The sequence below is a fragment of the Vicugna pacos genome, chromosome 17 (assembly GCF_048564905.1).
Source record: "Vicugna pacos chromosome 17, VicPac4, whole genome shotgun sequence".
Classification (NCBI taxonomy): Eukaryota; Metazoa; Chordata; class Mammalia; order Artiodactyla; family Camelidae; genus Vicugna; species Vicugna pacos.
The window spans coordinates 50,341,000-50,366,154 of record NC_133003.1 but is presented as its reverse complement, the minus strand read 5'-3'; the positions used below and the strand labels follow the sequence as shown (position 1 = coordinate 50,366,154).

Sequence of the window (25,155 nt, the reverse complement as noted above, 5' to 3'; positions counted from 1 at the left end):
ACGCCTGAGCCTCAGATGCTTCATCTGTAAAATGGGTATGATCACAGCACCTACCTCACAGGGTGTGGTAAGGATCAAGCCAGTAATGCCCACATACTACCTCTCAGAGAGGCCTTCCCAGACTATGCCTGTCTGAAAGAGCTCTCCTGTCTCCCTCCAAGCTATTTTTTATCCTTTTACTTTGCCTTACTTTTTTCTTTGTTGCACGTACCACTGTCTGACATTTTACTATCCCTTGTTCACTACCTTTCCCACAAAGTGTCAGCTCTATCATGGTAAAAACTTTGCTCACTGCTATATGTCAACAGCCTCCTGCAAGGCTGGGCACATTGCAGACCTTAACAAAAATACGTGTCCAAACGCATTTTGCACAATGACTGACACTAAGTATTCAGTAAACATTATTGTTATTGTGATTACGCATTCATTTATTCACTTATGCATTTATTCATTTGCTCATCTCTTAGTTGATTCACTCACTCACATGCATTTCTTTTTGGTAAATTTTGGTAAATATTGTGGTAAAATATATATAACATAAAATGTAGCATTTTAACCATTTTAAAGTGTTGAGTTCGGATGCATTAAGTATGTTCGTGTTGTGCAATCATCACCACCATCCATCTCCAAAACTTTTTCATCCCACCAAACCGAAACTCTGCACCCACTAAACACAACTCCCCACCCCTCCCCCACACCCAGGCCCTGGCACTCACCACTTTACTTTCTGTCTCTATGATTCTGGCTACTCTAGAGACCTCATATAAGAGGAATTGCTGTTTTATCTCTTTGTCACGTTTATTTCTTGAGCCTCTGCTACATATATAGGAAGTGGTTCTTGTAGTGCTAAAGTGAGGGTTGCATGAGATCAACGCAGGGAAAGCATCCAGAACAGGGACAAATAAAACGGGCCCTGCCCTCTCCCCCTCCTCCCGCAGGTTCCTATCTGAGCTGTGAGATGCTCCTGCCTGGGCAGGGAATTAATTCTGACTGCCTGTGTCTGCTATACTCATCAGAGACACCAGGTGGCAGCCTCGTGCCATGAAGAGGCCTCTGGCTGCTGCTCTCAGAGGGGCAGAGATGCTGGTGGAGGAGGGAGCCTGTCTGGGCAACTACAACTAAACCACAACTGACTGCTAAACAATCACTGAAGAAAAAAAGACTGGAACCTAACAAAAAAGATCTTCAACTGGAAACATGAAGAGGGAACCACAGCAGGACGGTAGGAGGGGAGTGCTTGTGATATAATTGGGCCCCATAACCCCCAGGTGGATAACCCACAAACTGAATAACCAAGTCGCAGAGGCCCTCCCACAGGAGTGAGAGTTCTAAGCCCCATGTCAGGCTCCCCAACCCGGGGTTCTGGCATTGGGAGGAGGAGGAGACCCCAGGATATCTGGTTTTGAAGGCCAGCGTGGCTTAGCTCCAGGAGCCCCACAGGACTGGAGGAAATAGAGACTTTATTCTCTTGGGACGTGTACACAGAATCTCACTGCACCAGGTCCAAGGGCAGAGACAGTAATTTCATAGGAACCTGGGCCAGGCCTGCCTGCTGGTTTTGGAGGGTCTCCTGGGGAGGCAGGGGACAGCTGTGGCTCATCTAGGGGACATAAAAGCTGGTGGCGGACATTCCGGGAGTGTTCATCTACATGAGCTTTCCTGGAGGCTGAAATCTTGACCTGATCATTAGCAACAAGACAGCCCCACCTGAAAGCCTGCAGGAAAGCCTCAGGCCCAACACCACACTGGGTGGGGACACAGCTACACCCATCAGCAGACTTCCTGAGCCGCAAATGTCTCTGGACAAGGCCCTGCCCACCAGAGGTCTAGGACCAAGCTTCACCCAGCAACCAGCAGGCACCAGCTCCTCCTGCCAGGAAAACTGCACGAGCCTCTAGTTCAGCCTCATCCACCAGAGGCAGAAACTAGAAATAAGAAAATAATCTCAAAGCCTGTGGAAGGAATCCACAAACACAGGCCAGAGTACTGGGACCAGCCGGACCCTGGCCCTTGGGTGACAAGAGAGGAGTGTACTCCTGAGATGCACAGGATGTCTTCCACAGAGGGCCACTTTTCTACGGTTGAGAACTGTAACTAACCTGCCTAAAAATACAACTAGAAAGGTAGACAATTTGAGGTGACAAAGGAATATCTTCCAGGCCAAGGCAAAAGATAAAATCCCAGAAGAAGAAATAAGTGATGAGGAGATAGGCAGTGTAAGAGTTCAAAGTGTTGATGGCAAAGATGTTCAGAGAACTCAAGAGAAATATAGACCACAGAGCGAAGTTTTTAGCGAAGAGCTGGAAAATATAAATACCCAAACAGAGTTGAAGAATAAAATCAGTGAAATGAATAACACACTAGAAGGAACCAAGAATAGACTAAATGAGGCAGAAGAACGGATCAATGAGCTAGAAGACAGATTAGTGGAAATCACTACTGCAGAACAGAAAAAAGAATGAAAAGAAATGAGGATAGTTGAAGAGAACTCTGGGACAACATGAAGTACACTAACATTTGCATTATAGGGGTCCCAGAAAGAGAAGAGAGAGAGAAATGACCTGAGAAAATTTTTGAAGAGATAATCACCAAAAACTTCCCCAACTTGGAAAAGGAAACGGTCACCCAAGTCCAGGAAGCACAGAGAGTTCCACACAGGATCAATCCAAAGAGTAGCACACCAAGGCACACAGGCATCAAACTGACAAAAATTAAGGATAAGGAGAGATATTAAAATTAGCAAGAGAAAAGCAACAAAGAACATACAAAGAAACTCCCATAAGGGTTCCAGTTTTTTTTTCAGCAGAAAATCTGCAGGCCAGAAAGGAGTGGCAAGATATATTTAAAGTGATGAAAGGGAAAAACTTACAATCAAGAATACTCTATCCAGCAAGGTTCTGATTTAGATTTGATGCAGAAATCAAAAGTTTCACAGATAAACAAAAGCTAAAAGAATTCAGTACCACCAAAACAGCTTTACAACAAATGTTAAAGGAACTTCTCTAGTCATCAAACCATAAGAAAAGAGAACAAAAAAGAAGAGGGGGAAAAAAAAACACCTACAAAAGATTGCTTTGGCAGTTCGGGGTCTTTTATGGTTCCATATAAATTCTGGATTTGTTTGTTCTAGTTCTGTGAAGAATGTCATGAGTATTTTGACAGGGGTTGCACTGGATCTGCAGATTGCTTTGGGTAGTGTGGCCATTTTGATCAGTGTTGATTCTTCCAACCCAAGAGCACAAGATATCTTTCCACTTCTTTGTATCATCTTCAATTTCCTTCATCAAAGTTTTACAGTTTTCAGAGTATAGGTAACCTCCTTGGTTAAGCTTATTTCTGAGTATTTTGTTGTTTTTTATACAAGGGAAATGTTTATGCCAGTTTATGCCAGTTACAAAATTCTGATTTTTGAAGTGAACAAAAGTGAATAAGGGCCACAAACGGCAAAATATCCTTCTTTTTTATGGATGAGTTGTTTTCCATTACATATATATGCTGCATCTTCTTTATCCATTCATCTATTGATGTGCACTTAGGATGCTTCCATATCTTGGCAACTGTAAGTAATGTTGCTGTTAATAGTGGGGTGTATGTATCTTTTTGAATTAACTTTTTTTCTCCCTTGGATATATACCCAGGAGTGGAATTGCTGGTGGTTCAATTTTCAGGTTTTTGAGAAACCCCCATATTGTTTTTCACAGTGGCTGCACTAATTTACATTCCCACCAACAAAGTACAAGGGTTTCCTTTTCTCCACATCCTTGCCAACATTTGTTATTTATGTTCTTTTTGATGATGGCCATTCTGACAGGTTTGAGATGGTATCTCACTGTGATTTTGATTAGCATTTCCCTGATATTAGTGATGTTGAGCAAATTTTCATGTTCCTGTTGGCCATTTGCATTTCCTTTTTTGGAAAAACGTCTGTTCAGTTCTGCCCATATTTTAAATGGATTGGTTGGTTGGTTGGTTGCTTTTTAATTGAAGTACTGTTGGTTTAAAATGTACTAGTTTCTGGTTTTCAGCATGGATGGGCTTGGGAGGGCGTATGCTAAGTGAAATGTCAGACAGAGAAAGACAAATACTGTAAGATACCAGTCACATGTGGAATCTAAATAAACTGAGGGCCAAGAACGTGGGCTTAGGTCACCTAGCTTCTCTGTGCCTCTGTGTTTTCATTTGACAAATGGGGTAATGAAAGTGACTACCAGGTGGGATACTGGGATGGATCAATGAGTTAACCTGGATAATTGTAAAGTGTTTTAATAACAGTTACCATTTACTGAGTGCAGGTTGTGTACCAGGCACCGTACTTACACTTTACACATATTTACTAATTTAATTCTCCTAACAGCCTTGTGAGATGGGCCTCACCTTATCCCTGTTTTATAGATGAGGAAACAAGAGGCCCAGACAGGTGGATTATGTTGCTCTCAGTCACACAGCAAGGGAGTAGCAGAGGCAGGATTCACGTCCATGCAGGCTGAGCTTTGCAGTCTGTGCTCGCATTGGTACACCACCCCCAGGGGCAGTGGTTGTGTTCAATAAACGTCTGCCACAATGGCTGCAGCCATCAGCACACCAGTCACCATCATCCTCCACCACCACCTGAACCTCCAGCCCTGCTGCCAGGCCTCTGGGAAGGTGGCTCAGGGAAGGTGACAATCACGAGCAGGGAGGGTCCTTCCTCCCCTTCACTCTGTCTGAGCAGACAACCTGAGAAGCCAGGCTGACCAGCAAGTGGGGCAAGAGGAAGCACGAGAAGAAGCAAGAGGCCTGGGGTCCAGAGCTCTCCTGGGCCAAGCCAATGGCTCCTGTTCCCGGCTTGGTCCTCACCCACATTCTACTGCCTCCCCTATACTTCTAACAGCTAGTATTCGTAGTAATTCCATTTCTGGGGAGGGGCCCTCTTGAGGGTCCTGGGTTCTGAGGTCAGCCACCCTTCCTCACTGCAATTAGAAGATCCCAGTCCTGCAGGGGCAGGAGGTGGCTCCCTCCCAACAACCCCCCAACTCCCTGTCTAACTCCCACCCCGCCCCCACACTCCCTCTGGCCTCCACCTCTGCCTGCCCTGCCTCCAAGGCCAACTTCAGCAGAAAGGGGTTTCAGAGCCACCCCGATCCTCTCTTTAATTAAAAGGAAATGTCCTCCCTGGAGTTGTTGGGCTGGTTTTTCTTTTCCTCCTTGGAACATTGGCTCAGCCTCTGAGCGGGAGCCTGGTGCCTGGTTAATTGAAAGTTACAGATGAGCAAGGACATGGCCCTCTTGGGAAGGAAGGAGGAGAGTCACAAGCTGGTGTTGGCACTTCTCCTGTAGGGAGGGAGCGGCCATACCCCAGGCTCAGAGGACAGAAGGAAGGTAGGCAGGGGTCTGGAGGCACCATCCCCACCCCTCAGAGCAAGCCCCCTCCAGCCACTGCAGACCCCGTGGGAGCCCCAGACACCAAACATTCCCCAGTTCTAAACAACTCCTGTGCTCACCTCCTACAGAAAAATGACAAAACAGAACAAGCTGAAGAGCCCAGAATGCTCTAATCTTCCCTCCAGCTGGAGATAATCACTGCAAACACCTGGGTGTGCAGTCTTCTGGAACTTTTTGGACACTTTGCATAAACAAATGATTTTATTGCCTTTCCCCCTTTGATTATATAAGTGATAGATGTTCATTGTACACAGCTTGGAAAATTAGTTTTAAAAAGCATACAAAAAGTTTTAACTGTCTACCCGTACCACCACCCAGAGAGACTACAGAGAGGAATGTGGAAGGTATGGGCTCTGGAGTCACTTGACAAGGAACTTAATCTCTTGTGCCTCAGTGTCCCTATTTGTGGAATGGGAATCATAAAAGTGGCCATTTCAGGGGCTGTTAGGAGGAGGAACGAGATCATGAGCATCTGCCTTGCCCGGCTCAATAAATTAAGCCAGTATTGCTGCCCAGTGTTAACTTTGGAGAGATTTCCTTCCAGGTATGTAATAATTCAACGTGATACACTGCAACCCAACCCAACTAACACGATACAAACTATATTATATATATAATTTTGTATCCTATTTATTTTTACGCATCATTGAATTTTGGAACTTTTAGAAAAATGACATCGACTTTTCCTTTGCCACATCACTTTTAATGGTTAGGTCATGATTCATGGGCTGGGAGTGTCATTTATCGTTTATCCCACAATCTTACTGCTGAATTTCTAGGTGAAGTCCTCTCTGTGTTACTGTTGTTATAATATTATAAATAAAAACTTTTAAAACAAATTTTGCCTAGCATTTCTGAGTATTTCATAAGAGATTCCTAGAAGGGAACTGCTTGAGTCAAAAGGAATAAATATTCTTACTATAGTACAAAATTATATCCAGAAAGTTAAAAGAATCAATTTAGGTATCTGCCCTATATCTATAAATGTGCTTATTTCCCTGCATCCTTGCTGATACTGCCATTTATGATATTTTTAAGTTTTGCAGGCTTAATGGATGAGGAAGATTCTCTCTAGCTGCTTTTTTAGTCCTTTGGTGAAAAGATGAGTATCTTGGTATTGAGTGTTTGGTAGTTGACAGAGCAAGTTTCTCATCTCTTTGCACTTCTGGTTCCTTACCTGTAAATTGGGGATAATAATAATGTCTACTGTATAGGGCTGTTGTGAAGATAAAATGAGTTAATACATATAAACCTGTTAGAACCCTTCTTGATAAATGTCAAATAAACCTCAGCAAGTATCACTATCTTTGTCGCTGTTGTCCAATTTCACAGGCGTAATTCAGGGCCTGTTTGCTAAAGGAAAGAACACTGTGTGATTGTGTGTAGGTCTCATGTCCTCTTTGGTCCTCAGTTTCTTAGTCTGTCAAGTGGGACTGAGAATGCCTGCCATGTCCATCTTGGACTGTTGTTGAAAGAAATCTATGAAGACTTCCTTCTCAGAGCATATGTCAGGGCATACCTGAGGGTTTACTGCCTCTCTTCTTGCCTGATGGGTCTCAGATTCCAAAACGAGGTGCAGACAGTCCAGCAAGTCTGCCTGGAGGAAGGGCACCGAAGCCAAGACTTGAAAGAGAAGTTCGAGTTAGTCTAGACAGAGCGCACAGCACGTGCAGAGGCTGCAGGTTAGAAGAGCCTTGGGGGTTGGGGAAGCAAATTGTGAGAGAGGAGCTGGGAGGCTGAAAATGTGCCTTGTGACTGAAGGTGATGTGCAGCCCCAGACAAGCCTGTTGTGCCTCCTCTACCTGCCTGTGCCTCGGTTTCCCCAACAGTGAAACAAGGGCTCCTCCCACCGGGATTCTCTGTGACTGTGCTCCCCTTGAGCACCTGCAGGATCTGAACTTCCCTCCTGCTGCTACCAAACTCTGATCCAGTTGCTCACTGCTAAAAAATCAATACTTAAGAGAGGCAAATGTTGATAAAAAGGAAAATTGCTTTTATTCAGAAAGCTGGCAATCTGGGGAGATGGTGGACTCAATGTCCCCCAAAAACCACCGCCCAAGATTCTTCTCGATCATGAATGTTTTAAAGGGAAAAGGGAAAGTAATCTGAGTTAACCACTGAGATAGGGGGTCAGAATAATCACCACCCACCATGGTATGCAGTCTTGACTTCTCATAATCTTTTCTTTAGATGCTATCTTGTTCATATAGTTTGTTTGTGGGATTACTGAAGGGGAGGCTGGGGAAAAGATCTGGTCATCTGTTAATTAATAATTCTTCATTCCTATTTCTCTGATCTATGGAAAGAACCAACAGGTTAGACAGGCATTGTGTGATCAAAAGATATGAAAGGTGTGTTTGGGCCAGAGACAAGTAGAGCACAGGGGCACCTGATTTAAGGTTAGCGACAAGACAAAAGGGGTTTCTTGCTGAGGACAGTTTCCTAAAAAGAGCTGCTTACAAATACTCCCCATCAGATATCATTCCACTTCTATGGGATTATGGGCAAAGATCCATCTTCTGTAACTGCTTCATGCTGAGAAAGGACGTCCAGGTCTCAAGGTCAAAGATATTGACATGGGGTTGAAGCACCTCTCTGCTGACAGTTTAGCTGCCCACTTACATATACAGACAGAACAAGCTACAATTATTTTGATGCCCACAAAGATACAGATTATTACGAGTAATAGTGTTAATCCCATTCTCCTCAGACCCTTGGATTGTGCTGGCTACAGATTCAGAACTGCTCAAAGTGGAACAGCTCACGTCAGAGCTGCAGTGTGGTCATCATGCAGTTGAGCTTTGGCCTCTGGTGGCAGTTACGGTGTACTATAGCAGTGTCTGTGAAACAACTGAAGAATGTGCATCAGACACTGCGTCTGTGACTTTATTTTCCTAATCATTAGCTGCTTGAGCCTGCTCTTCTGTGACTCAGGGAGGCCTCGGAGACTTCAGCTTTTCTATAAATAAGAGGCAGGGGATAGAGAGGGGTCTTTCGTACTTGGTGTGGGGGTGCTGCCACAGGGTTCTGCTCCATTCCATGGTCTTCCCTGGATCAGTTTTCAGGCTTGCAGCAACTCAACACAAGGCTTATTAGCCTGCAAGAGCATTTACCATCACACTGCAGGCCAGTGTCAGGAGGACAAAGATGTTATCAAGGGCCCAGTTTCCATCTTTCTGTTTTGCCATCTGGAGGGTTGGCTCTACCACTGTGGTCCTAAGATGACAGCAGAAGATACAAGCATCACCACCTCACTCTGCTGCATAGAGTCAGAGAAAGGGGAGTTTCTCTTTAACCATATATATTTTAAACTCTGAATTGAAGAGTAACATACATATAGAAAAGTGCACACTATATACAATAGCCAAGACATGGAAGCAATCTAAATGTCCACTGACAGATGACTCAATAAAGAAGTTGAAGAAGTTGTGGTATATTTATACAATGGAATACTACTCGGCCATAAAAAAGAATAAAATGCCATTTGCAGCAACATGGATGGACATGGAGATCATCATTCTAAATGAATTAAGTCAGAAAGAGAAAGAAAAATACCATATGCTATATCACTTATATGTGGAATCTAACAAAAGAAAAAAGAAGACACCAATGACCTCATCTATAAAACAGAAACAGACTCACAGACATAGTGAACAGTCTTATGGTTAACAGGGGGAAAGTGGGTGGGAAGGGATAAATTTGGGAGTTTGAGATTTGCAAATATTAACTACTACATATAAAAATAGATTTAAAAAAACAAGTTTCTTCTGTATAGCACAGGGAACTATATTCAATACCTTGTTATAACCTTTACTGAAAAAGAATATCAAAATGAATATATATATACATATATACATATATATGTACATATATATGTACGGGATATTGTGCTATACATCAGAAACCGATATATTGTAACTAACTATACTACAATTTAAAAAAAAATAAAGTGCACAAAAAGAATTGTATACCTCAGTTACTTTCCTGTAACCAGCAGCAGATCAATAAGCAGAACATTAGGGACATCCTAGGAACCCCTGGCCCTTCCAGCCACTACCTTAGTTTACTTTAGCCTGTTTATGAGTGTTATGGAAATATAATTGTACACTCTGTCCCTTCAGTGTCTCTGCCCAGCATTACATTGGTGAGATTCACCCACTGTTGTGTGTAGTTGTAGTTTGTTAGTTTTCACTGCTGTGTAGGTAGTACTCTCTTGCATGAATACAACACAATTTCTTTATTCATTCTTCCATCAACGAACATTTGATCATTTCAGTCTTGGGCTGTTACAAACAGTGCTTCTATGAACATGCTTATACACACCTTTGGGTGAACATGAGTATGTATTTCTGTCTTATCTAGGAGAAAAATGATTGGGTCATAGAGTATGCATATATTCAGCTTTGGATGATACTCAGGCTTCATTTTTTTCTTTTTGTTTTAATTAATTTTTTATTTGTGTTATTTATTTATTTATTTATCTATTTATTTATTTATTGGGGGGACGTTAACTAGGTCTGTTTACTTATTTTTAATGGAGGTACTGGGGATTGAACCCAGGACCTCATGCATGCTAAGTACACACTCTACCACTGAGCTATACCCTCCCCCATCCAAGCTTCATTTTTTTTCTAACATTTTATTATGAAAATTTTCAAACATACAGAAAAATTGAATAGTATAGTGAGCACCTATACACCACCACCTAGAGTCTACCATTAGCATCTTACTATACTTGTTATATCAAGACTCCATCAATCCATTCATTTCCCATCCATTCATTCACCATTTCCCCCCCACCCAGGATCTATTTTCAAGAACCAAAAATCTCCCCCTCCCCTCACAATGCCCTGCTCCTCATACCTCATTGGTCATAATTGCCCCCACACCCATGACTCCATCAGTCACTGCCCAGGAGAAGAGAATCACATGATTGACATAGCCCAATCATGATTTACCCTCTGGAGTTGGGGCAGAGCCCTGCCTCTCCTGCACCCTGAAATTGCCTGATAGGTAAACAGGATCAGGGTTTGGTACTGAGGAAGAAGTGGGAAAGTGGCTTTGGTTCACGGTCTCCAGATACTACCCTGGCAGACAGGAAAATGGGCTCTGTGGAAACCGAGCACCCCCCGAGGGGAGTATCCCATACGGCTGCAGGCCGGGAGCCTCCAGTTGGCTGGCTGCCTTGCCTCACTTGCTCCTGGTTGTGTCCCCTGGGCCCTAGTAGGCCTTGAGGGCCCAGGAAGCAGGGGGTGGATGGGCTTCTTCTTCTATCGGGGTCCAGGGGAAGCAGGAAGAGTGGCCCAGCTGAGTTGGAGCTGAGCCCCCATCAGGGACTCCTACCCCTAGGTTCTGTCAACTGGAAAAAAAATGTACAACCTAGAAGTTGAGAATTATCTTTTATTTGGGGCATTACTGAGAACTTAGCCTGGTATAAGGCTCTCTGAGATAGCTCTGAGGAACTGTTTCAAAGAAGTAAGGGAGGAGCCAGGATATATAGGAGTTTTTGCAGAAAAAACCCAGGTAGTCAAACATCAAAAGATTACTGCTAATTAAAGAAAAACCGACATCTCAAGTTAATGAATTAAGTGCTTTTCTATGCATGGGAAGATGCAGGGTCTGGGCTTACTGAAATTATCCTTTTGATATGCACCATAACTATCTAGGACCAGTATCCTGTTTTTCTCCATCTTAAATCCCCTGAGGGTGACTACAGTGGCTGAAGGACTGCCAGCCACACTGTCTTGTTTACTGAAATGGCAGGTGACATTCTTTGTCCACAGTTCCAACTTTGGGGAGCTTCTGTCAACGTGTAAGAGGGCAGGTCTGAGCTAACAGGCCTGCCCCCAGTTCAGAACTGTGTCTGACACATAGCAAGTGCTCAGTAAATACTCCATTAAATCAGTTTTTGAAAAGCTTTGACTCCAGGCTTTGGACAAATTACTAACCTTCCCTAGGCCTCAGGTTCCTCAACACAAAAATGGGAAAGCAACGAAAAACGGATGAAGCAATCTCTGTTCCACCCTTACAGAGCTTCCAGCCCCCAGACCAGCAAGCATTACCTGTTACCCTCTCCCATCCTTTCTTCTCTGTAGAGCACTGGAGAGAAAGGGCTTCTAGAGCCCTGGGCCTCCAAGGGCCACCCCAACCAGCAGCACGGCAGCAGCGGGGACCCACCCCAGGCCTCCAGAATCAGGTAATTCCCATGCTCACATCTGAGAAACACTGATTTCCTAGGTGAAGCTGATGCTGCTGGTTCAGGGACCTCATTCTGAGAATCGCTCACTGTACGTGAGAATCAGCAGGGGCTTTAAGAAATGTGAAGCCTCAGCCTCCCCACTAAAGATTCTGAGTCAACTGGTCTGAGATGGGGCCTGCCAAGATATTTTAAAAGCTCCCCAGGGGGTTCCAACATGTAACCAGGGTTGAGAACCATTGCTTTAATGTTTGGGGGGAATGTTCTATCACTTATTTACTTACATTTATGTAATCATCTATTTAATCATTCATTTGTCTATTTATATTTGTTTATTTGCTGGTTTGTTTCTGTCGGGAATACTGTTTAAAAATCTGTCGTCTTGTATTCTCAATGGTTGATCCTTCCCCCCATTTTAATCAGCACGTGGTTACTGAGCCTTTACAATGTGACAGGCATGTGCTCAGGGCTGTGGGTAAACAGTGAGCAGCACAGTTCTGTCCTCATGGGACTGACAGTGTAGCTGGGGAATGACCATGGGTGGGGATGTATCAGTACAGGGCATCTGTGCACAGACAGGCAGGCCCCGAGGCCCCTAGAGCATGGGGACAGGCCAGGCTCAGAGAAGAGTTCTGGGAGGACAGCTCTTGAAGTATGAGCAGGAGTTTACAAAGCAGAGCAGAGAGGGGCACAGGGTGCACCTGGCAGAGGGCAGGCACGGGCAAGGCCAGGTAAGTGTACAGAGGACCAGGAGCAGCTGGACATGGCTGAAGGTGAGAGACCAGATCAGACAGGGCCTTGCAGGGCACAGCAGGCGGCTGCTGGAGGGTTTTCAGCAGGCGGATCTCATGACCTGTATAAGTTTTAGAAAGAGCTCTCTATGTGTGGACAGCGGGTTAGAGTCAGGAGTGGAAGCCAGAGGCCAGTGAAGAAGCCACTGCAGCCACCAGGTGAATGGTGGCAGTTGCTCAGATGTGGGAGAGGAGAGGCCTCAACTGAGCTGTTTGGACGGGGATCTCCCAGACTGAGGGCTGGTAAGGGTCTGGGGCAAGAGAGCTGGATAGGGTGTAGGCTGAGAGCCCAGTTCTAGCTGAGGCTGAGAAGATGCAATTTTGAATGTCCCAGTTGGCTCTCAAGTCCCAGATGGGACCAGCTGCAGGCCCCACGTGACCCTATTAATCTCACCAGGGGTCAGCTTCCTCGCTTCAAAAGAAGTCTAATGAGGCCACTGTTTTGTTGCAAAGCTTCAGCTTAAAAACACTGTTAAGTGCAAGGGCCAATTTTTTAAATTAATGTTTTAATGGGCCAGAACTCGGCATCATGCCCTTGGGGAAATGTTATTCTTGGAGGGGGTGTTCAGGGGCAGGGTGAGGAAAGAGTAAATGCTTATTTTCTGGTTTCGAGTGTCTCAAGTTTCTTCTCCCTTTGGACCAGCTCAGAAAACATCAGCTGCCAGAAGAATCATAGAATCAGCCCCTCCCAGGTGTGCAGTCACCGCTCATCTTCCTTTCATCTGTGTCAAGGTGGGGCCTTCTGCTTGCACACCTCTGGGGATGGGAATCTCACTCACTACTAAGGCAGCTTGTTCTGCTGCCGGAGATTCCTGACCGGGATTACATGCTTCCTTCAGTTGAACTGGAGTCTGTCTCCTGGGGTCTCCCACCCACCCCTAACACATACACCTTTGTTCCCTGTGGGGTCATAGAACACTCCGACTTACTGCTTTATTTACTCATTTATTCAATAAAATTTTCTTTAAAGCAAATCACTTCATTTTTCTAAGCGTTATTTTTTCATCCATCAAATGGGAGTAATCAAGTCCATGGTCAACAGCAAAACCCAACAAAAATTCATGCAGAATGTAAATGTAATCTGGGTAATAAAAAAGTCGAAACTTTTTTTTTCCTTTTCCTTTGTGCTTCGTCCAGTTTCACTTATTCAAAGGATGCCACGTGCAGAGGTCTTGTACGCAGTTCTTCAGATTAGACTTCCTAGTGGGACAGGGCTGTGCCCAACACTTCTGCACATGGTACTGCAATTCAAGATGTGCAGAGATGTTGTGCCCGGCACTTGGATCTGGAGCTGTGAGCAGCATAGCTGTGCCCGACCAGTGAGAACTCCGCCCCCTCCCTGCTGAGGAGAACCCTATAAAGCAGGAGAGTGTGTGCTCCAGAGTATAAGCTCACACCTCTCCATTCTTTGATCAAAGAATAAAACAGTCCTTTGCTTCTGAACTGAACATGTCTCATTCTACTGGCACAAGTAACACTGGGCAGAAGGACCCTTGCTGGGGCCTGACTAAGAAGGGTTGGTAATAAATTCTGGCAACATAGACAGGACGGACCATGGCCTTTTCATCTACACCTATTCATTCGGCTCCTAGCTTGCCCAGGGCTCCAGTGGGAGGACAGCAGAGACTTTGGGAGGTTTGTGTGGGAATGACTGCCTCTGGTTTGAGGACACTGACAGTAGAAAAGCAGTAGCCTCCTGCCGAATTCAGAGCAACTCTGCCGGGCACCCTCATACCCAGATGTGGTGTGCACACAGTGTGGCCCCCAGAGTCATCGGGACTGCAACCCCCCTGAGGGGATCACACTGTGGCACCGTTGGGATTGGAGACTGAAACTCACAAGTGTCTGCCTGCTGCTTCTAGCTGGCCTTCCAGTGGTCCTGAATGCCTGGGGACCATGGGGAGCAACCAGAGTCTGGCCCAATGTCACAAATAGTGCTGTCCTCCCGACCCCTGCAGAAGGCAGTAGTAGTCACCCCAGGGCTTTCTGCTCTCTGTGCTGATCTCCAGGGTCAAGGGTACCATGCTCCATAGTCACTTTCGATTTGGTAAAGAACAGTGACCTGCTCCGTGAGCCAAGAGGTAAGACTGGGAAAACACCCAGGTAATGAGGATGCCTGGCAAAATGGAATGAGGACACTTGATTCAAGTTCAGGAAAGGATACTGGGAACACTAGAGTGTGAAAGGGTCCCAAGGCAGGTATGTGACAAACCACCAATTTGACCTCATTCAGCTAGTGCTGGTTTCTCTGAAGTGGGTTGGGGAATCCTGTGAGCTGCCTGCAAGACCAAGAACCCCATTACTAGGAAGCCCTGTGAGCTGCTGACAGAACAGGAAGTACTCACAGCCCAGTCCCTCTTCTGTCCTCTGCTTGCAAGGTGAACCTTCAGTAATCCTTCACTGACCGAGGTTCCACAGACTCTTCTCCGGGGATAAGCACAGAATACCAGCTGCCTCGGTGACTGGGTCAGTACCCCGTGGGAATCCCTAATGCTTTCAGCTATCTCTTGGCAGGAAGTCCAAAAACTCCTCCTTTTCAGCTGAAAGGAGGAAAGAGAAGACCCCCGCGCCCCGCCAGATAGCTGTAACACCCACTAACAGATGAAGCTGGTCAGAAACTAACACGGCTAAGCTGCTCTGGGCCAGAGGCAGCCCTGTCTAACCTCCTGTGGGACATTCTGACTGAAGAGGGACTATCTCAAGCACAAACCATTATACATTCAGGGGGGACCCCCAGTTATCAGAGTCCACTCCATTTGAATGCCTCCCATTTTGGTCTTTTGATGAACCCATTAATATTTGGGTGCTGGTTCCAAATTTCAAAAACTGGAAATCTTATCTGGGTCAAGTTTTGTGGCATTTGTCTGCCAACAAATCACTCAAACTGCCCAACCCTGGTAGCTGGAAACAAATAAAAAAACAGAACATCTAAGGTATACAGAAACAAACCACCACCATACCAAAGGACAGCCCATTAGGGCACAGCTTGCAGAACTGGGAGTTTTTAGGGTATCATCCCTGACCCCAAAACATTTAATCTTCCCATGTAATACAGTATGGCTCCAGTACTAGCTGGGAGATGGGAAGCTGGCCCATCATGGATCTCTAAATTACAATACCATTTTACAACTGGACCTATTATGCCAGAGACAAAAGAAAGGGATGAAATTCAGGAATAGTTCTCCCTTTGAAGCAGGTCCCCAGTGCAGAAGGAGGGCTCATCTAGGTACACATCCCATTTACAACTTCTGACCTGTATAACTGGAACAGTCATAGATATGGGTTGAGGAAACATCCAGAGGGGTTTCTAAATATGATTAGGAGACTCTTTTTGACCCATGACCTGACCTAGGCTGACAACCAGAGCCTCCTGAGTGTACTCCTAATGGGGGAAGAAAAGGCCATGGTCTTTTGAAAAGACAGAGGAAGCAAACAGAACAAAAACAGCACAGGTCATGCTATTTTTAGACCAGGGAGTCAAGTAGTCCCAGAAAAGGAATTCAACTGGGAACACCAAGACAATGAAGAACGAAGTAGAAGACAGAGAATAACCCATTATAAAAACATGATCCTAAAGGGAATCCAGGCAGCAGGAAAAAAAAAAAACAACAAACCTGTCAACTGGAATAAGATAAAGGAGCCAATGGAAAACCCTTGGGCATCCTAGAGTACCTCTGGGAATGCCTCCAAATTTACACAGCCACTGATCCTGAGTCATCGGAAGGGAATGCAATCCTGAGGTGGTATTTCATTTTCCAAAGTGTCCCCAACGTTAGATGTAAACTTGAGAAACTGGAAATAGAACCAGATACCCTTACATCTCACCTGGTCAAGGCTGCCTACTAGGTCTTTAATAACAGAGATGCAGAGGAGCAAAAGTCAGAGGGTAAAAAGGCCCAGAGGCAAGCCCACCTGCTGGCTGCTGCTCTCCAATACCAACTGGTCAGAATGGGAATCTGAACTAACTACTTATAGAGACTCCCGGCTCCAGTAATTGGGCTCTGGCCCCCACAAAGGAATGGCAAACCAAGGAAACTAGGACCCAGTCAGTAAACAAAAGGGACACTGGAAGGGAGAATGCCTTCTCTGCCCTTGAAGGGGGACAGAAATGTCAGATTCCAGCCATCACCCTTGGAGGCAGATGGTCCAAACAGATGAAGAATGATGAGGCCGGGGGCTCCTAAGCTGGCACTTCAACTGGCCTCCAAGGACCCCCAGCTGACACTGAACGTAGGGGCAAGCCTGTCAAATTCCTGTCAACGCCGGAGTCACTTCCTCAGTTCTGAAACCAGACCAGGCAAACTTGGTCACAAGAGTTGTAAAATTATGGAGTATCAGAGAAAGCCCAAGAACAGGCATTCACAGAACCATCAGAATGTAAACTGGATGAACACACTCTCACCCATTCCTTCCTGTATGTCCTTGAATGCCCGATATCCCTGCTAGGAAGAGGTATCTTACATAAATTGGAGGCTACTACCCACCAGTGGGACACAAACGTAGACAAGGGGCACAAGATGGTAATGCTAACGGCCAAGAACAAACCCCCCAGAGAGAGCAAGTCGACCTCCTTGGAGTAAATCCCAAGATCTGGGCCCAGGGACAGGTGGGATGAGCTGCAGGAGCCAGTGCCCTGGGAGTCCGTCTAAAACCCGACACACACGGCCCAAAGGAAAACAGTACCTTCTCCATCTGGAGGTCTTGTTGGGCATTGTCCCTGTGATCATGGGCCTAACTGACCAGGGTTTTCTTAGACTATGCCAGTCAGCCTGTAATACCCCCATTCTCCCAGTGGAGAACGCTGGGCAGTCACTGAAGCCACCAAGGATACACATTCAGTATCCTAACCCCTACAGCCTGCTGGATACTCTACCATCCACCAGGACCTGGTATTCTGTCTTAGATTTAAAAGATACTTTCTTCTGTATTCCATTAGCCCCAGAGTCACAAGAAATTTTTGCTTTTGAGTTGCAGGACCCAAACACACAACAGAAGCAACAATTCGGCTGGAGAATCCTGCCCCAAGGGTTCAAAAATTGCCTTCTTTGGGGAAACTTCAGCTAAACACCTAAAAGATCTCCACATCTGGAGAAGGGTACATGTAGATGTAGATGACATTATGATTGCCAGTCCTACTAAGGAGGCCTCTGTAAAAACACTGTAACCATCCTGAACCACTTCACCAATAAAGGATACAAGGTGTCCAATAAAAAGTCTCAAATATTACAAACTACCTGGGCTGGGTGACCCCCCTGGGCTTTGTTCTTCCAGAAGGTCAGAGAAGTCCATCCCAAGAAAGGGAAGAAGCAATTTGCAGACTTGCCTCTCCTAGGACTAGAAGACACCTTATGGGGGTCCCAGGGGATGGCAGGGTTTTGCCACATCTGGATCCCTAGTCTAATAATAGCTTGGCCTCTATATGAAAAGTTGAAAGAAAAGGATGGTGATCATTTTGAATGGAATTTAGACTGCAAAGAGGCCTTTCAAGAATTGACAAAGCAAGAAATAAAAGGGATCCAAATTAGAACAGAAGAGGTTAAACTGTCATTATATGCTGATGACATGATACTATATATAGAAAACCCTAAAGGCTCCACACAAAAACTACTAGAGCTGATAAAAGAATTCAGCAAGGTAGCAGGATACAGGATTAACATACAGAAACCCGTGGCATTTTTCTACACTAACAATGAAATATCACAAAATGAAAATAAACAATCCCTTTTAATACTGCATCCAAAAAAATAAAATACTTAGGAATAAATCTGACCAAGAGAAGTGAAAGACTTGTATGTGGAGAACTATAAAACATTTACTAAAGAAATTACAGATGACTTAAAGAAATGGAAAAATATCTCATGTTCTTGAAGTGGAAGAATTAATATTGTTAAAATTACCATACTACCAAAAGCAATCTACAGATTTAATGCGATTCCTATCCAATTACCCAGGATATTTTTCACAGAACTAGAACAAATAATTCTAAAATTTATATGGAATCACCAAAGTCCCAGAATTGCCAAAGCATTACTGAAGAAAAAGAATGAAGCTGGAGGAATAACCCTCTCAGGCTTCAGACAATACTACAGAGCTACCGTCATCAAAATAGCATGGTATTGGTACAAAAACAGACATATGGATCAAGGGAACAGAATAGAGAGCCCAGAAATAAACCCATAAACTTTTGGTCAATTAATCTTTGACAAAGGAGGCAAGGACATACAATGGAGTAAACACAGGCTCTTCAGCAAATGGTGTTGGGGTAATTGGACAGCTGCATGTAAATCAACGAAGTTAGAACACTCCCTCACACCATACACAAACTAAAATGGCTTTAAGACTTATTAAACATAAGACAAGACACTATAAATCTCTTAGAAGAAAACACAGGCAAAACATTATCTGACATAAATCTCAGCAATGTTCTCCTAGTGCAGTCTACTCAGGCAATAGAAATAAAAGCAAAAATAAACAAATGGGACCTAATTAAACTTACAAGCTTTTGCACAGCAAAGGAAACAATAAGCAAAACAAAAACACAACCTACAGAATGAGAGAAAATATTTGCAGAAGATGAGACTGACAAGGGCTTAATTTCCAGAATACATAAATAGGTCATACAACTTAATAAGAATAAAACAAACAACCCAATCCAAAAATGGGCAGAAGACCTAAACAAGCAATTTTCCAATGAAGACATACAAACGGCCAATAGGCACATGAAAAAATATTCAATACTGTTAATTATCAGAGAAATGCAAATCAAAATTACAATGAGGGATCACCTCACACCAGTCAGAATGGCCAGCATTAAAAAGTCCACAAATGATAAATGCTGGAGAGGCTGTGGAGAAAAGGGAACCCTTGTACACTCTTAGTGGAATGTAGTTTGGTGCAGTTGTTATGGAAAACAATATAGAGATTCCTCAAAAGACTAAAAATAGATTTACCATATAATCCACCAATCCCACTCCTGAGCACATATCCAGAGGGAACTCTAATTCAAAAAGATACATGCATCCCAATGTTCATAGCAGCACTATATACAATAGTCAAGACATGGAAACAACCTAAATGTCCAGCGACAGATAACTGGATGAAGAATTGTAGTATATTTATACAATAGAATACTACTCAGCCATTAAAAAGAATAAAATAATGCCATTTGCAGCAACATGGTTGGACCTGGAGATCGTCATTCTAAGTAAGCCAGAAAGAGAAAGAAAAATACCATAGGATATCACTTATATGTGGAATCTAAAAAAAAAAAAAAGACAAACAAACCTATTTATAAAGCAGAAACAGACCCACAAACATAGAAAACAAACTTATGATTACCAGAGGGGGAGGGGATGGGAAGGGATAAATTGGGAGCTTGAGATTTGCAGATACTAACTACTACGTATAAAATAGATAAACAAGTTCATACTGTATAGCACAGGGAACTATATTCAATATCTTGTAGTAACTTACAGTGAAAAAGAATATGAAAACAAATTTATGTATGTTCCTGTATGACTGAAGCATTATGCTGTACGCCAGAAACTGACACAACATTGCAAACTGACTATGCTTCAATAAAAAATACATATACAAAAAAAAAAAAAAGAATTGGCAAAGTAGTTACTTCAGGCCCCTGACCTGGCCCTCCCAGATTTAGCTAAGCCCTTTGACCTTTACTTTCATGAAAGAGCTGGAATCACCCTTAAAGGTATGAGCTCAAAAACTAGGACCCCTTACTTGGTGGTTACTTATTTCTCTAAACAATCAGACCAAACTGCTAAGGGATGGCCTCCCTATTTACAGACAGTAGCAGCTACTACAACCCTGCTAAAGGAGGCTGAAAAGTTAACTTTCGGTCAGCCAATCACTGTATGGACTCCACACTAGGTTCAAGCTTCAGCAAGTTCTAAGGGAAAAGAAAGGCTATCCCCTGGAAGGTTGATTCCAGTTCAGGTTATGCTTTTAGACAACCCAATGGCTACCATAAAAACCTGTCATACGCCAAATCCTGCCACCCTGTTACCCACAGACTGACACCCCGAGAGCGTGACTGTACAGAAACCATAGATACAATTTATCTCAGTAGGAAGTGAACCTGTCCCACACCCTGAAGAATTCACAGATGGGGACAGTTTCAGGAGGGAAAAAGGCTGACGGGATATGCAGTGACCTCCCAGGCCCAAGTCACAGAGGCACAAAGCCTACCCCCAGGGACTTTTGCCCTAATGGCTGAGCTAAAGCCTTAGCACTTGGGACAGGGAAGGTCTTAGAAGTTTAAACAGATTCCTGGTATATGTGTATGCCATCCTACACACACACGGGTTATTTGGAAGGAAAGAGGTATGCTTACTGCAGAGAATAAACAGGTGAAACATGGCTTAAGCACACTGAAGCTCTTAGAAGCAAGACAGCTTCCAAAACCAGTGGCAGTGATTCATTGCAGGGGCCACCAAAAAGGGGGTGCAGAGGTAATAAAGGAAAATGACAAAAATGGACACGCAACTGCCAAAAGGGCAACCCTAGAATCAGTAACTCGGCAACTACTACTTCTCACACCTGGGAGGCCAGATCCATCCAAGTATTCACCAATTTACATGAAGGAAGAATTAGACAAAGCTTGAAAGTAGGGCTTCAACAGAGATCTGGGAGGCCATGAGTGGCTAGTTAATGAACATGGGCAATACTTCCTTCCCCGAATGCAGCTTTTCAAGCCATCAGGGAGGCTCACGAGTAACTCACTATGGGAGGGAAGCAGTATGTAATTGGCTTGTTGAGGTCATGGTAACTCCTGGCATGAAAAGTAACATCCCCAACAGGAGATCTCTGCAGAGGCCTCCAAATAAGGCCCATTAGACCAGAGGAAAGACTGGTAGATTGATTTCAGTGACACACTGAGGGTACCGAGCAATTTCAGGTGTATCTCTTGGTGCTAGTAGACACGTTTTCTAGGTAGATGGAAGCATTCCCTGCTAGAACAGAAATGGCAGCTGAAGTAGCTGAGGCATTACTAAAAGAAATAACCCCCAGGTTTGGGCTCCCAGGATCCCTGCAAAGTGATAACGGTCCACCATTTGTGTCTTAAGTGAGGAGGGGGTAATGTGTGCCCTGGGCATAAAATGGATTTGCACTCAGCCTGGAGACGCCAATGCTCAGGGAAAGTAGAGAGATCCAATCAGACCGTGAAACCAGCCTTAGTCAGGCTACACCAGGAAACTCAAGAAAATTGGATTAAGTTGCTTTCTGATAGCCTTGCTCTGCAGGGGATTAGCGCAGAATAGGTTGAAGTTAAATGCATTTGAACTCCTATAGGGTAGACCCACTCCCCAAGCCTGAGAGAAGGAACATTCTAATTTAACTCCCTTAAAATGGAACAACCCAAGTGTTCTCCTCCAGGTAGGAGAGACCATGAAAGCCCTCATGGGAGATGGTGAGCAGGTTCTGCCCGTACCCACCCACCTGGCCCTCCACGCCTTCCAGCCAGGAGACTGACTGCACCTAAAAACCTAGAAAATCCACAGCCCCGAAAGCCCAGCTCACCCCTAAGCAGAAGGGACCGCACTTGGTGGTCCTAACCACCCACTCACCCTGAAGACGCAGGGCTCACTCCGTGGGCCCATCACACTCTCGGGAAGATGGCTGCAAGCTCCAACCTTCGCAGACACAACCTGGGGCAACAGCCCAATGACATGTGAGAACCTCTCTCTGACCCGCAGCTTCTCTCCCAAAAAACCCACCAAACTGTGACCAGGATCATCAGGCCCCACAGCAAACCTTAACATCAGGGCACACTTGCCTACAAACCAAAGACATAGACACCTGCCTTTTTAGGAAACCTGTGACATGTGACCATTATTCTCCTGATAATAGGGCCACGGATCTTAATTTGACTGGTGGCCTCTGCCTCCAGAAAGTTCGACCAATGGTGATCCCTCAGGTCAGAGAGACGAAAAGCCAGGGCCGAGGCCTGGTGACCAACCAACCCATCTAAAGGTCGTCCGCCCGCGGCTCTGACGATGCCCTTACCCAGCAGGAAGCCCTCACAGAAGAGGGACCAGCGCCCCTCGACGCGCAGGACAGAAGACAGAGGGGCATGTTCCCAGTGAAGCCCATGAACAATTCCAGGGAATAAAAACAAAATCTGTAATAAAATAAAGTCTAACCTCTTTTTGTCCTTTGTGCTGCCTATAGCTCACTTGCTTACAGGGAGCTGTGTGCAGAGGCCTGGCACCGAGCGCTTCAGACTGGAGCTCCTGGGGCCAAACACCCGAGCGGTCACCTCAGCCCGGCGGGATGTGTGCGGAAGCCCCGAGCACAACGCGCTATCCAAGATGGCGGCAGTGCGCCGTGTGCAGAGGCGCGACGCTCTCCACAGCGCTGGCCACGCGAGAACTCCGCCCACTCCCGCCCACCTTGCGAGATCACTGGAAAGCAGCCCCGCCCCCACCCGACGGTTAAAGGGGTAAAGCGTGGGCTTTAGGGGAGAGCTGGCGCCTCTCGGTTCTTCCGCTGAAGCATGAAACTGTCCTCCGCTTCTGAGCCAAGCTCCGTCTCCTTCTCTTGGCTCCAACACCACCAGGCAGGAGAACCCTTGTTGGGCCCCGACTGCAACTACTGGGAGACTCGTGTCAAGGAGGGACTTTCAAAGGGTTATTTGAAGAGAGAATGGCTTTGTCTCATGGGCCGTTGTGGCGTTTGCCTGCCCGCCATCTCCTCCCCGCTTCCTCCTTTCGGGACCCACCTCTCTCGATTCTGATTTCCTGTCCTTAGTTGCAGCTGATCCATCCCCCAAGAGGTGGCCTTGTGACCCAGGCCTGGCCAGGCAGCACATTCCACCCTCTTGGCCACCCTAGTCAGTTAGGAGATGGGTATGTGCTGCAGGCTGGCCTCATGAGACCCAGTCCCAGACTCTGACAGGAGTGTTGGGCATAAGAATCTCACTTTATAGTGTGGTTGCTAATCTAGTAGGTAGAAGCTGCTGGAACTCCCTCCTCACCAACCCCCCCCCCCGCCCCGCATTTAGGGGTATAGAAAGTCTGAGGGTGAAGCTGGGCAGAGAAAAGCAGAGATGAATGGTGATTCAACTGATGCCATCCTTTGAGCACCTGGATCCAGCTGTGCCTGAAGTCAGTCACCTGGAATGTTTTGTGAATCAGTGAACTCTTTTATGCTTAAGACAATTTGAGTTAGAGTTTCCTAAAGAGGTGGTCTGCTCCCTGAGGGTATTTAAGAAGAGGCCAGGTGGCTTTTCTTTGGATCCTTGCTATGCAAAATGTGGGGAAAGTCCCATCACCAATACCTGTGAGCTTATTAGAAATGCAGAATCTCAGGCCTCAGCCCAGACCTGTTGAATCAAACTCTGCACTTTGACAAGATCCACAGGTGATTTGTATGCACAAGGCAGTTGAAGAAGCAAGTCCCTAAAAACAGATCAAACTTTAAATAGAACCAGATGACCCTTAAGATTTTTCCCTATTCTGAGCCCTCCGACCTGTTTTCATTTTGCCTCTGAATAGCTGAGAGGAAAAGCTAGGGAGGGGTCTGAAAGAGCACCTCAGGTGGAGGGGATGGATGGGATGGACCACAAAGGAAATCATTGTGGCTGTGTTTGACATATGAGGTTCATTTCAGAGTTCCTTTTCTTCTATTTTGGCTTCAAGTGCTTGTAGTTCAGGGAATAAGGACCAGGAGGGATTGTAGCCAGCCATGGAGAGGAGATAGGGAGGGAGAAGCAGCCAGAAAAAGAAGTGAGGAGAGGCACCTGGGCCCCTCCCCTAGGTGATAGCTTCCTTAATTGAACCCTTTTTCTGCCTCCACCCCAGTACCCCAGCCCAGGGAAACACTCCTATTTTGAGATGCTCATTGCAAAACCCTAGCTGTTGTCAGGAAGCAGACAGTGGTAGAGGAAGAGGCCCTGCCCTACGCTCCATTCAAAGATGAGATGTCCTGGCGGGTGGGGAGGAGACGGTCAAGTTGCCAAAATCAATGCTGAGTGAGTTTGGGAGGCTGGGTGGGTCATCTCTGCCTGGTGGGTAATAGATGCTGAAAAATATTTGCCAGGAGACTAAATGCGATGTGTGATCCTGAATCAGACCAAAATTGCTAAAAAGGGCATTATTGGGACAATTAGAGAAATTGGATACTGACTGTAGATGCCATTGTCATATTGCAACAGCGTGGAATTTCCTGAATTTGATCAATGTACTGTGGTTATTATGTAAGGGGATATCCTGGTTCTTAGAGGAGATCCTCTCATGTTTTAAGAGAAGCAGGGTCCAAATGTCAGCAACTTATTCTCAAATGGTTTACCAAAGTCATTATCATCATTATCATCATCATTAAAATATTATTAGTATTATTATTTTTATGTATGAAGAGAGAGAAGGAGGGAGGTTGCATTATACTGTTCACTTAGTTTGGCTAAAATGACTTTCCCCAGATTTCGCTTCACTATATGGTTCTGGGTGAAAGTTGGCCAAAAGCAACGTTTGCTCAAGGTTTGGGAGGCAGAAGTGAAACAGAAGCTGTTACTCTCTGAAGGTCTTCAGGGTCAGGTGCAGATGTGTAGAGGTGTGGAGGGGTCAGCCTTGTCCTTTCTCTCCCTGCCCTCTGCCCTACTGACCAGTGGCCCAGAGGTGGATGCTACACAGAAAGAAGCAACAGCCTTCCCTAGGCTTCCCCCAGGGCCAGTGCTTTATTTTCAGGCTCCAGTACAAAAGGAATATGCAGGGCTGCTTGTTCAAAGAG

The 25,155-nt window shown here is 45.3% G+C and overlaps 1 protein-coding gene across 3 annotated transcripts in view; it reads right to left on the bottom strand.

Annotated features, from left to right (window-relative positions):
- Positions 1-22,721, bottom strand: part of HRH1 (histamine receptor H1) — a 167,803-nt gene extending 145,082 nt beyond the window's left edge. For 2 of the 3 annotated variants that reach the window (XR_012060795.1, XR_012060793.1), the window contains exons 1-2: positions 22,572-22,721; positions 21,996-22,076 (exon numbers count right to left, since the gene is read on the bottom strand). The gene's annotated coding sequence lies outside the window, so the exon portion shown is untranslated. Of the gene's footprint in view, positions 1-13,371; positions 13,650-21,995; positions 22,077-22,571 lie in introns of those variants that run through there. The other variant, XR_012060794.1, reaches the window with a different exon arrangement.
- Positions 22,722-25,155: the final 2,434 nt, after the last annotated feature.